Source organism: Zootoca vivipara, chromosome 13 (genome assembly GCF_963506605.1).
Source record: "Zootoca vivipara chromosome 13, rZooViv1.1, whole genome shotgun sequence".
NCBI classification, from domain to species: domain Eukaryota; kingdom Metazoa; phylum Chordata; class Lepidosauria; order Squamata; family Lacertidae; genus Zootoca; species Zootoca vivipara.
Genome location: NC_083288.1, coordinates 17517672 through 17529813, shown reverse-complemented (window position 1 = coordinate 17529813; position 12142 = coordinate 17517672). Strand labels below are relative to the sequence as shown.

The 12142-nt window shown below is 47.0% G+C and overlaps 1 protein-coding gene across 1 annotated transcript in view; it reads right to left on the bottom strand.

The window, feature by feature from the left end:
• The window catches only part of MPP3 (MAGUK p55 scaffold protein 3), a 73548-nt gene that overhangs the window by 7612 nt on the left and 53794 nt on the right, over positions 1-12142 (bottom strand). The gene's annotated exons all lie outside the window — the stretch shown is intronic.

Sequence of the window (12142 nt, the reverse complement as noted above, 5' to 3'; positions counted from 1 at the left end):
AAAGAAGGTTGATCACCAAAGAATTGATGCTTTTGAATTATGGTGCTGGAGGAGACTCTTGAGAGTCCCATGGACTGCTAGAAGATCAAACCTATCCATTCTTAAGGAAATCAGCCCTGAGTGCTCACTGGAAGGACAGATCGTGAAGCTGAGGCTCCAATACTTTGGCCACCTCATGAGAAGAGAAGAATCACTGGAAAAGACCCTGATGTTGGGAAAGATGGAGGGCACAAGGAGAAGGGGACGACAGAGGACGAGATGGTTGGACAGTGTTCTCAAAGCTACGAACATGAGTTTGACCAAACTGCGGGAGGCAGTGCAAGACAGGAGTGCCTGGCGTGCTATGGTCCACTCCATGGGGTCACGAAGAGTCGGACACGACTAAACAACAACAACAAAATGCTGTAATATATACATGTGTACCGTCCCTGCCGTGTAAATTTTAATGCTACACCATTGAGTTTTGTGATTTTTGATTCTGTATGTGAGCTGGTCTGTGACCGTAGAAAAAATTGAATTGAATTGAATACTCGTCTGTTTTTCTCCTCAATGGGTAAGCATGTCCATTTATGGCAGTAGCAGCCAGTGTGGTGCCTGCCACTGGTTTCAGTCTACAGCTTCTATCAAACCTGGCCACCGCGGCCAATGGAGGCCATGTCAGACAACGTCCTTCCACCCAAAATTGAAGCCCTCAACCCAGCTCCCACCCACCCTACACGTCCCCCCCCCCAAAAAATCACCGCTGCACCATCCCCAGAGTTGACATGCCGTGTTCTAAATTCAGGCGCCAGGTCCCCCAACCCTGGTTTAAAGTACCATTTGTGCCATCATGCATTTGAAATCATCAAGACTCGCCACCCCCCACCCACCGCCTGCCCGCTGATAATTGCTATTTTAAAAACTCAGTCATTTTGTTTTTAACCAAAAAAAATAAATGCTCAGGAGAAAAAGCGAGGGTGTTTGTGCCTTGAATAGCTCCTTCTGCTCCAAACTAGTAGAATTTGTTCCTTCCCGATCTTCATCCTCGAGAGATGAATACATAGCGTATTTTTCCGTGAATAAGACTAGGGTTTTTTCCCTTTAAAAATGCTGTTGACAGGCTGGCGGGCAACCGAATGGCGAGCGGTCTGTTGAATAGTGGTTGGTGGCGGCGATCAGTAAGGCGGGTCAGCGATGTTCGACAAACCCCCTCCCCCCCCCCAAGCTCAAAAAGAATTCCCTCCCAAAAAAGCTCAACAACTCTGGGCCATCTCCTTCCATTTTCTTAAATCTGAGTCCCCCAAAATAGGGGGCGTCTTATACATGGGGGCGTCTTATAGACAGGAAAATATGGTATGTGACAACATCATAGCATAGGGTCCCTGGTAGTGCAAGAGAGGAGAGCTCTCTCTCTCTCTCTCTCTCTCTCTCTCTCTCTCTCTCTCTCTCTCTCTCTCTCTCTCTGTGTGTGTGTGTGTGTGTGTGTGTGTGTACATTTCCCCCAGGCATCTTTGTTTTAGTTTAACTGGTGTGTTTTTTTGGGGGGGGGAGTGGGGTTTAAGGCCAAAAAGCAGCATAGAAAGAAAAAACCTGAAGCCTTTCATTTATTAATTCTAGGTGCTGAAATCCCAAGGGAGCAGAAAATACTATTTATATATGCAACTACGGCTGCGCGGATGTTATTGGCCCAGAGATGGAAAGAAGATAAAGTCCCGACCAGAGAAGAATGGCAGATTAAGTTGACGGATTCTGCCGAAATGGCGAAAACGACCGAAAGAATCATAAATCAGGAAGGCCAAATTTTTAATAAGGGATGGGGAAAAATTATAATTTATCTTAAAAATCGTTGTAAACAGTTAACATCATTAGTAGGATTGGAATAACACTTGTAGTTTAATGGTGAATTTTGGACATAATGGAGATGTAAAAGATTTGGATTATTATAAAAGATGCAGGAGGAAATTATTAACAACAGGACCCACAAAGGGGAGGGAGGAAGCCCAGGAAATTCTTTGGAATCTTGTTTTTAAGTTGTATGTTGGATATGTGATTGTAAAACTTTAATTTGAAAAAGCAAATAAATAAATTTATTTTAAAAAAAGAAAAGCAGCATGGAAATGCCAAAATGAAGACAGATTTGGGCTAATAAAATGGCAGTTCCAGTAAATTTCATATTTTAACAAATGTTATGTTATGATACCTGAAGGAGCGTCTCCACCCGCATCGTTCTACCCGGATACTGAGGACCAGAGCCAAGGGCCTTCCGGTGGTTCCCTCGCTGCAAGAAGCCAAGTTACTGGGAACCAGGCAGAGGGCCTTCTCTGTAGTGGCACCCGCCCTGTGGAACGCCCTCCCACCAGATGTCAAAGAGAAAAACATCTACCAGACTTTTAGAAGATATGTGAAGGCAGCCCAGTTTAGGGAATCTTTTAATGTTTAACAGACCATTGTATTTTAATATTTTGTTGGAAGCCGCCCAGAGTGGCTGGGGTATAAATAAATTATTATTATTATTATTATTATTATTATTATTATTATTATTATTATTATTATTATTTTCATCCCAGAACCTGCTACTGCTGCAGCGAAGTCTTTGGGTGTTCACCTTGGATTTTCCTGCTGTTTTTACTGCTATATCATGTGCAATATTATCAATCCTCAACTGCAGCTACGTGCTTGTGCTATGTTGTGAACCGTCCTGTGATCTTTGGTCTGTTTTTGAGTTCCTAACCTTTAGGGCCTATTAGGCTGTTATCTAAAGTGATTATCCCACCCTCCATGGTATATCTGCAAACACTTGGGTTCCCCCCCCCCCCAAAGCCCTCTACAACCTCATTTTGCATGAATGGTTAGTTCCGGCTACACAAACTTTGGCACTTGAGAATGAGTTTGCTGTTTGCAAAGTACACTGGGTTTGGGGTTGTTGTTTTAAAAGGCTTGTTTCTATCCACATGCAATGTTTGAGGGGTTTCAGTCACTCGGGGAGGTGAAGCAAAGGCATGCCCTTCATTAACTCTGCATCTCTGGGCAGGGCTCCAGTCGAAGTCACGTAGTTGCCAACTCTCTTATGGGTGGGCAGGAAAATTGATTTCCCTAACTTGGGCTGCGTTCTGCTGCTTTCACCTTGGTCACGGTTTCCTAAGCCGTGCTCTTTTCAATTAAGTGAGCTGCCCCAGAAATTCGGTTGAGCTTGCTGGATGGAAGCAAAACTCCTTGACGGCCAACACAACTCTCCCCGCCCCGCTCCTCATTTCTAAGTTAATGACGACAACACTAACTAAATTTGAGCTTACGATGCAGCTTTGGAACTTGGCAAGAGAAAGTATCTTAAAATGTTTTTCTTCCTTTTTGCAATGCCATCCTCCGCCCCATGCATTTAAGACTGTACTCTGAATTGATGGAAAGGTTTAGTTATGTCTGCTTGGTCTTCTTTCTGCTTTTATTATTAAGTGGGCAGGCAGGGCCGGCCCACACATGAAGCAAGCTGAGGCAACTGCCTCAGGGGGCATTTTGGACTCACAGCTGCCCATGGAGGCGCAGCTCAATTCTGTGTCCAGGGCAGCTCCATCTGGTACACAGGCTGAGACCCTACCTGCCCGCGGACTGTCTTGCCAGAGTGGTGCATGCTCTGGTTATCTCCCGCTTGGACTACTGCAATGCGCTCTACATGGGCCGTGGGGCTACCTTTGAAGGTGACCAGGAAACTACAACTAATCCAGAATGCGGCAGCTAGACTGGTGACTGGGAGTGGCCGGCGAGACCATATAACACCGGTCCTGAAAGACCTACATTGGCTCCCAGTACAATTCCAAGCACAATTCAAAGTATTGGTGCTGCCCTAAACGGCCTCAGCCCAGTATACCTAAAGGAGCGTCTCCACCCCCATCATTCAGCCCCGACACTGAGGTCTAGCTCTGAGGGCCTTCTGGCAGTTCCCTCCCTGTGAGAAGTGAGGTTACAGGAAACCAGGCAGAGGGCCTTCTTGGCAGTGGCGCCCGCCCTGTGGAACACCCTCCCATCAGATGTCAAGGAAATAAGCAACCATCTGACTTTTAGAAGACATCCGAAGGCAGCCCTGTTTAGGGACTTTTTTAAATGTTTGATGTTTTATTGTGTTTTTAATATTCTGTTGGGAGCCCCCCAGAGCGGCTGGCGAAACCCAGCCAGATGGGTGGGGTATAAATAGATTATGATTATGATTATTACCGGGGCAGCAGATCCCAATGTTGATTTTTCTTTTTCTTTTTCCCTCCCCTTGTTCCTGGGTTCAATCCTCTCCAGGTAGGACTGGGAGAAATGTTCTGCCTTAAATCCTGGAGAGCCGCTGCTGCGAGTCAGTGCCGGCAACACTGAGCTCGAAGTCAGCAATGTGTGCTTTTATTTAAAATGCATCTCTGGGTTATTTGTGGGGCCTGCCTGGTGTTTTTTACATGAGTAGGAATGTGTCCTTTTATTTACAATGCATCTCTGGGTTATTTGTGGGGCCTGCCTGGTGTTTTTTACATGAGTAGAATGTGTCCTTTTATTTAAAATGCATCTCTGGGTTATTTGTGGGGTCTGCCTGGTGTTTTTTACATAAGTAGAATGTGTCCTTTTATTTACAATGCATCTCTGGGTTATTTGTGGGGGCTGCCTGGTGTTTTTTACATAAGTAGAATGTGTCCTTTTATTTACAATGCATCTCTGGGTTATTTGTGGGGCCTGCCTGGTGTTTTTACATGAGTAGAATGTGTCCTTTTATTTAAAATGCATCTCTAGGTTATTTGTGGGGCATAGCAATTCGTTCATATTTTTCCCCCAAAATATAGTCTGCCCCCCCCCAAGGTCTGAGGAACATGGGACCGGCCCTGTTGGTATTAAAAGGTTAAGTTATACTCATCGCTCTGAACACTGAGCAGCTGAGCATCATGAAACATCCGGGAATGTAAGACAGCCTGTATAAATAGTCAGTTCCTTACATGTGCTCTCTCTCTTAGTAGCGTTTTTCTCTTAGGAGTGGTTTATCTCTTGGTTGCTGTAATCATGCCTCAAGCTTGTGTGCTGAGGGAAAGTTTTGTTTAAGTTTCTACTTGGCAAGAGGTGAAGGATGTCTGCCTTATCTCCAGGCTATATTTTCTGTAAATAAAGTCTTTTTGAGTTTGCAACGTGCTCCAGAGTTCCTGAATTTATGAGTCTAGCTGACTCATTCTTACTCTTTGCCGTGGCGCCAAAAAAGAATGCTCTGCTGAAAAGGAAGATTTACGTCCGGAAGCGCGACTGGACCGGTAAATTTGTTTACTTAAACACAAGCTAATTAATAATAATAATGATAATAATATAATGATAATGATAATGATAATGATAATTTATGGACAGGCCCCCTGCTGAAAAAGTCTGCTGACCCCTGACCCATACCCACTCTTTGCCAACCTATCACCCTCCAGATGTTTCATACGACAACTCCCATCAGTGCTGGAGTGGGCTGATGGGAGTTGTAGTTCAAAGCACCTGGAGGGCACTAGGTAAGCCAAAGGCTGCCTAGCCTAGTCAGTTCTGCTAGCTGCTTCTCGCTGCCGCCATCTGATCTGGAATAGAGAGCAACTGGCAACAGTTTCCCTTGATTTGCCTGGTAATGAAGAGACTGAGAAGAGAGATGACAGCCATCTTCAAAGGGCTGCCACAAAGAAGATGGAGCAAGCTTGTTTTCTCCTGCTCTGGAGGGTAGGACTCGAACCAAGGGCTTCAAGTTACAAGAAGGGAGATTCCAACGAAACACCAGGAAGAACTTAATGACAAGTAAGAGCTGTTTGACAGTGGAACGGTCTCCCTCGGGAGGTGGTGGGCTCTCCTTCCTGGGAGATGTTCAAGCAGAGGTTGGATGGCCATCTGTCGTGGATGCCTTACTTGAGAGTCCCACATTGCAGGGGTTTGGATTAGGTGACGCTCGGGGTCGCTGCCACCTCTACAATTCTATGGTTCTATGCAGTGCTATTTTTCTAGAAAAAAGAGATGCTGGAATTCACCATGAACGCCTTGTTCTCTTACGATGGCAATGGCGCCCACCTGAGAGGTGCTGGCAGGGCCGGCCCTACGTGCAGGCTGGGTGGCGCAGGGCACCACGGTGCCGGCCCGCCAGGAGGGCGCCGCGAGCTGCGCCCATCTGCTGGCCAGCCGGTCCACCACGCAGCTGCGCCTGCCCGCTCGCCCGCCGCACAGCAGCGCCTGTGGCAGCCGCGCTGTGCGTGGCACCCACCTGCCCACCGCGTTGGGAAACGGGGCGGGAGGGCGCCGGAAGGATCCGGCGCACCACGGTGCCAGGGGCGCTTAAGACGGCACTGGGTGCTGGAACTGAGTTCCGGCTGAAAAAAGCCCTGGCCTGGGTGGAATGTTGCAGAATCTAGCTCTGTGAGGGCAATGTGGTTTTTAAGGGGGGTAATTTGGAAGCTTGTTTAGAACAAGTTAATGGCCTCCTCCGTGTGAATAGTTCACTTTTTGAATAATACAAATTATATGTCACAGCGGGGAGAGAGATCAGGATTTTAGAGATGCTTAGGTGGGGTCAAAAAAAGGTTGGGAACCACTGATCTAGCTCCTCTTGGTGGATAAATTTTATTTTTTTCATAGCACAGAGCACACTGCACCTTGGGAACGGGAAGCGTTTTTTTTCAGTTGGCGGTCATGTTGACACCCCCATGAAATTAGGCCAAAAGAATAAATCAGGCTATGGGTTGTAGGTTACCACCTCCCCACTCCCCCCTGGTTATATTCCAGCCTTGTACTCTGGAACCATGAACTATTTCCCCATGGACTTTACTGATGCCAGAAATGATAATTCTGCATCTGGCCTCGCACCGCGGACATTTATATAATCTCCTTATTGGCTCCCAAAATGGTTTTCACATTTTATAGCCGAGTTCGGTGCCTTACAAATGTTTCAATTATTCAACACCTCCATCCACGGCGGCAAGTTTCTCCCAACATTGCTGCTCTGATTTAATTCCAGCAGTTTCAGAATCGTATCAGGAAGTTCCCGCTGCCTCCGCCCCCACCACCGCCTTGTTCTTGGGCAGCAGCTGAAAGCCAGATTATCGAACCACCCTCAAACCCAAACCCATCCTAATGCATTTAGGACCAAAGCAATCTCCCTCCCCGCTCACTGTAGAATTTTGTGTTGAATAAAATAGCAGCAGCAGCCCTCTGCCATCGATGTTTTGAAAAGCACAAAATGCTGGTGCAAAACAGAGGAAGGCTTCAAAATTGAAAGAAGGGGGGCAGCTCATTTTAAAGGGCAAAAAAGAAAAGAAAAGTTGGAAAGAGGAGCTGCTGTATTTATATCCAAACCCTTTTATAGGCTGAGCATGTGATGTTAAGTGAGTGGGTGCATTTAATGTTCTTTAAAAAAATAAATAAACATATTTTTAAAATTATAGGCAGGAGTGGTGGAATTAGGATCAGGGAACTGCAGAGCGTTGGTCATGGGGTTTTGTTTTGTTTTGTTTTGTTTACAGTCCCAGCAACAACAAAAAATCCACTGCTTGAGTTTTGCCCTGGGTGGAATGCAAGAGGTGGCTTTGCATAGTTTAACCCAGTGATGTGGAATTTCCAAATGGTGTTTAGATTCCATCAGCTCAAGCCATTCAGACTTATTTTGCCCTGTAGGCACCTGCCCTCTGCATCATGCCTGCCCCACAGCAACGTGGGCTCTGCAAGTCAGAGTTCTCCCATCTTTTGTCTGCAGATATTCATATGATCATAGAATTGTACAGCTGGAAGGGACACCGAGGGTCATCTAGTCCTACCCCCTGCAAATGCAGGAAGATCAGCTAAAGCAGCCAAGACAGACCTCTGCTTAGAAACCAACCTCTGCTTAGAAACCTCCATGGAAGGAGAGTCCACCACCTCCCGAGGGAGACTGTTCCATTGTTAAGCAGCTCTTACTGTCAGAAAGTTCTTTCTGAAGTTGAGTCGGAATCTCCTTTCTTGTTACTGGGAGCAGTTGGTTCCAGTCCTCCCCTCCAGAGCAGGAGAAAACAAGCTTGTTCCTCTTCCATGTGACATCCTTTGAGATATTTGAAGATGGCTATCGTATCTCCTCTCAGTCTCCTCTTTTCAAGGCTAAGCATACCCAGCTCCTTCAACCGTTCCTCATAAGGCTTTGTTTCCAGACCCTTGACCATCCTGGTCACCCTCCTCCTTGCACGTTCCAGCTCATCCCTCTTAAACTGATGTGCCCAAAACTGGATTACAACCCCTATCATCCCCAAACAGCTTAGCCAAAGGTAAAGGATGTTGGGAGCAGTGGTCCAATCGCATCGTCGGCAACTGTGTCTCCAAAAAATGTTACTACACATCGTTTGGGAAAACAGTCACTTACGTCTTAAAACAGTGTTTATGGAAGACAATCTAACTCGGCTGCGAGTGATCGCCAAAGAAGAAGAAGTCGTCCAATGACATCTGGCGACCCAAGGTTGAAGAATACTGGCGCGGACATGGGTCTGTGAGGTGCTTGTGGGGAGAGGCGGGGTGACCCTCTGCTCCCCTTCCCCTCTTACAATCCCCGTGGGAGCAGCAAGGCCAACCGAGACATATGCTTGGCAGCTGAAATGCCACCTCCATGCCAACTGTTTTAAAAAAAACTCTCGGGACCAGGCACACTCTGATGAGCGCAGCGAAAATCGCAGCAAACAAGCCAAGGAGAATCCCTGGGGGCAAGAAGTGCCCCACATGCGTGCGCACAAAACGTACACACGCTTGGCACGAACGGTGTCTCCACTCAGGTGTGCCTACAACCCTTCTAAGGTAGAAGGCAGTTTCTGCATTTGGGATCCCAAGAGACGGAGGACCCATCTGGGCAGCCTTCAAATCATCCACAATGGCCGGGGCGGGCGGGGGGTGGGGCTGCTGAGTTATGAGGGATGCGTGCATACACAGCACTTACTTAAGACATTCTGGGATAATTATTTCTGTCATCTGCCACGGATGGATGGCTTCATAGCAGGTCATCCATCATCCCAATTCAGCGGCCTTTTGGAGCAGTTTCACGCTCTCGCCGCCACTTACTCCCAGTGTGGCAAGTTGCGTGCGAATGTAATTAACGGGGAAACAGAGGCTTCAAAATATTAAGGTTTGCATTTGAGCAGTGGGGTAGCTAGACACTTGGGTGCCTGGTGTGGGGGCGTGTCCTGCAGCTGGGGGCGGGGAGATTCACCCATGGGGGCGGGGCCAGCCTCACCGACGCTTGGCCTCTTCGCCACCTCCCCCTCAGCTGTAGGGCGGCTGAGGGAGAGATAGTAAGGTAAAGGTAAAGGGACCCCTGACCATTAGGTCCAGTCGTGACCGACTCTGGGGTTGCGCGCTCATCTCGCTTTATTGGCCGAGGGAGCTGGCGTATGGCTTCCAGGTCATGTGGCCAGCATGACAAAGCCACTTCTGGCAAACCAGAGCAGCACATGGAAACGCCGTTTACCTTCCCGCTGTAGCGGTTCCTATTTATCTACTTGCATTTTGACGTGCTTTCGAACTGCTAGGTTGGCAGGAGCTGGGACCAAGCAACGGGAGCTCACCCCGTCACAGGGATTCGAACCGCCGACCTTCTGATCAGCAAGCCCTAGGCTCAGTGGTTTAACCCACAGCACCACCTGGGTCCCTACCTGGGTAGGCAGGCGCAAGTCCCACGCTGCCGTTTCAGGCAGCTCAGAACCTGCAGGCGCCTAAGCAACCACATCACTCCTAAAAAGTTTTGTGAGCCCAATTTTTATTTATTTTTTAAACTCATTTTGTCAGTGATGACACCCGGGGTGGACCGCAGCCCCCCCCCCTTCCTCTGCCACTGAATTTGAGAATCATTCTCTTGTTTGTTTGTTTTTCAGACCTCTAAATGGAGCAATTTTAAGACATCTCTCCTTAAAAGGTAAAGGACCCCTGGTCGGTTAAGTCCAGTCAAAGGTGACTATGGGGTTGCGGCGCTCATCTCGCTTTCAGGCCAAGGGAGCTGGCATTTGTCCACAGACAGCTTTCCAGGTCATGTGGCCAGCAGGACTAAACTGCTCCTGGCACAACAGGACACCGTGATGGAAACCAGAGCGCATGGAAACGGCGTTTACCTTCCTGCCGCAGCGATACCCATTTATCTACTTGCACTGGCGTGCTTTTGAACTGCTAGGCTGGCAGGAGCTGGGACAGAGCAACAGGAGCTCACTCCATCGTGGGGATTCGGACCATCGATCTTCCAATTGGAAAGCCCAAGAGGCTCAGTCGTTTAGACTAGTGGTCCTCAACCTTGGGCCTCCAGATGTTTTTGGCCTACAACTACCATGATCCCTAGCTAGTGGGACCAGTGGTCAGGGATGATGTGAATTGTAGTCTCAAAACATCTGGAGGCCCAAGGTTGAGGACCACTGGTTTAGACCACAGCGCCACCCGCATCCATATCTCTCCTTAATGACTGGGTGGGTGGGTGCGAGGTGTCTTCTGGAATGGAGTGTCCTGGAAGAGGGCACCACTAGCCAGCTGGCGGACTTGAATCTTGAAAGGCAGCACCCCATGCTGCAACGTACTCTTGCAGGTTCCAACTTGTTTTTATGTTATATGTTGGCTATGTGATTGTAAAACTTTAATATGAAATACCAAATAAATATTTTTTTTAAGTAGGGGGAGGGGAGTGTCAGACAGCCAAGCCTTTGCAGCAACTGCCCTATTTCTGTGGAACCTCCTTCCTGCAGAGGTGAGGGAAGCGAACCACCTTGGTTGTGTTTTTTTCCGGAAGGGGCCTGAAACAGGTTTTCCTATTGCTTTTCCTATGGAGATGTTTACTATTTATATATTTACTTACAAAAGCATATCTATATTGCCCTATTATAAAATATCAGGGCAGGGCACAACAATATTTTTTTTAAAAATCCATTAAAAACATGAAAAGAATTAACCATTGAACCGCAAAAAAAAAATATTGAGATGTTATTACATTGCTGACTTTAAAAAAAAGTATAGTAATAATTATTTATTATGTGCATGTTGCCCATCTGACCGGGTTATCATATATTACATTTAAATCCTGCCTATCCTCTAAGGCAGTGGTTCCCAACAGGTGGTCCGGGGACCCCCAGGGGTCCGCGAGCTATGCCAGAGGGGTCCGCAAGATGCTATTAGAATAAAAAATATATTAAATATATTTCGTATGATAACAGATTTTTTGTTTTGGCCGCTTCCTGCATGAGCAGAGTCTAGTGCAAAACTAGAATTAGATAAGAGGCAGTAGTTCTGCTGTATGCCGTTAGGTGGCGCTTTACAAACACTACTGTTTTGCAAAGAGGCAGCGCGCGCATTCTACTAACGCTCACCTCCCCAAGATGCTTTGTGCGCGTCGGCTTCATTTGTGCGCTACTGCGCAGGTACCCTGTCTTCTCCATTCCCCTCCCTCTTCCCTGGCGCACGCTGCCTCTTTGCAAAACAGTAGTGTTTGTAAACAAAGCGTTGTTTTTCGCGGAAGCTACAGTTCGCGTAGTTAAAAATGGACCGTTGGTTAAAAAGTGGTTCGTTAAAACGACAAAGGCCTACAGATGAAGAGGAAGAACTGTAAAAACGTATAAATATAAAATATAAAAAGACTCTTAATTTGGCTCTCACTTTTTAATTTTAGGATTAGGAATTAATGGGGGTCCTTGTCACAATAGCGGCTCGATGAGGGGTCCTTGAGAAAATTTTGTTGGGAACCCCTGCTCTAAGGAGGCCAAAGAAGCATACATGGTTCTTCCCCCTCTCCCCACAACAGCCCTGAAAGGTAGGCTAGGCAGAGAGAGGTTTGTGTGTGCTGATCCGAAGACTCCTCAGTCCTAGCCTGACAATAAACAGTACACCACAATGTAAATGTAAACTGTTTTGAAAATCCTGGAAGACAAATATATAAATATTTTTTAATTGTGGTGGCCCATGGCTCTTATTTATTTATTTATTTATTCACACATATACACACACACATTTATAAATCAGGAATACCTGCAGTCCGGAATCCCTCCTGACCCTGTTTCATCTGCCTTTGATTCTCCCTCTCTCTCTCTCTCTCTCTCTCTCCCTTCCTTCCTTCCTTCTCCCTCTCTCTTTCTTTCTGTCTTTTCCCTCCCTCCCTCTTTCTTTCTCTCTCTTTCTCTCTCTCCCTCCCTCTTTCTTGCTCTCTCTCATTCAATCT